We start from the raw sequence: 381 nt of genomic DNA on the forward strand, positions 1-381 counted from the left end.
GAAGCGTTAACGGGCACAGCAAAGACCGTGCCTGCATCTCAAAAGTGGGTGCCTGGGTACCATTCTCCCCCTTATTTCGATGAGAGGACCACCCCACCCACAGCTTCCTCTTTAAGTGTCGTTCATGTGCTCACCACCTCGTATGTGGTTTGACAGCCATTAATTGTCCTATCTTACTTTAATTGTGCTTCAGCTTGGTTGGGGACGGGGGAAGAAGTTCTGTATACATATTATTATTGTTATTATTGCCCATAAAATAAATCCAGACCTTGGCACAGAGCATTTCCTGGGAATTAATGACCAATTGGCAATAAGGGTCCTCAGCTGCACCTCAGGCCATCAGCTCCTCCCAGCTGGTCATTAATCCACAGGAAATGTCTT

Source organism: Gavialis gangeticus, unplaced genomic scaffold (assembly GCF_001723915.1).
Source record: "Gavialis gangeticus isolate Ggan-Ray unplaced genomic scaffold, GavGan_comp1, whole genome shotgun sequence".
In the NCBI taxonomy this organism is placed as follows: Eukaryota; Metazoa; Chordata; order Crocodylia; family Gavialidae; genus Gavialis; species Gavialis gangeticus.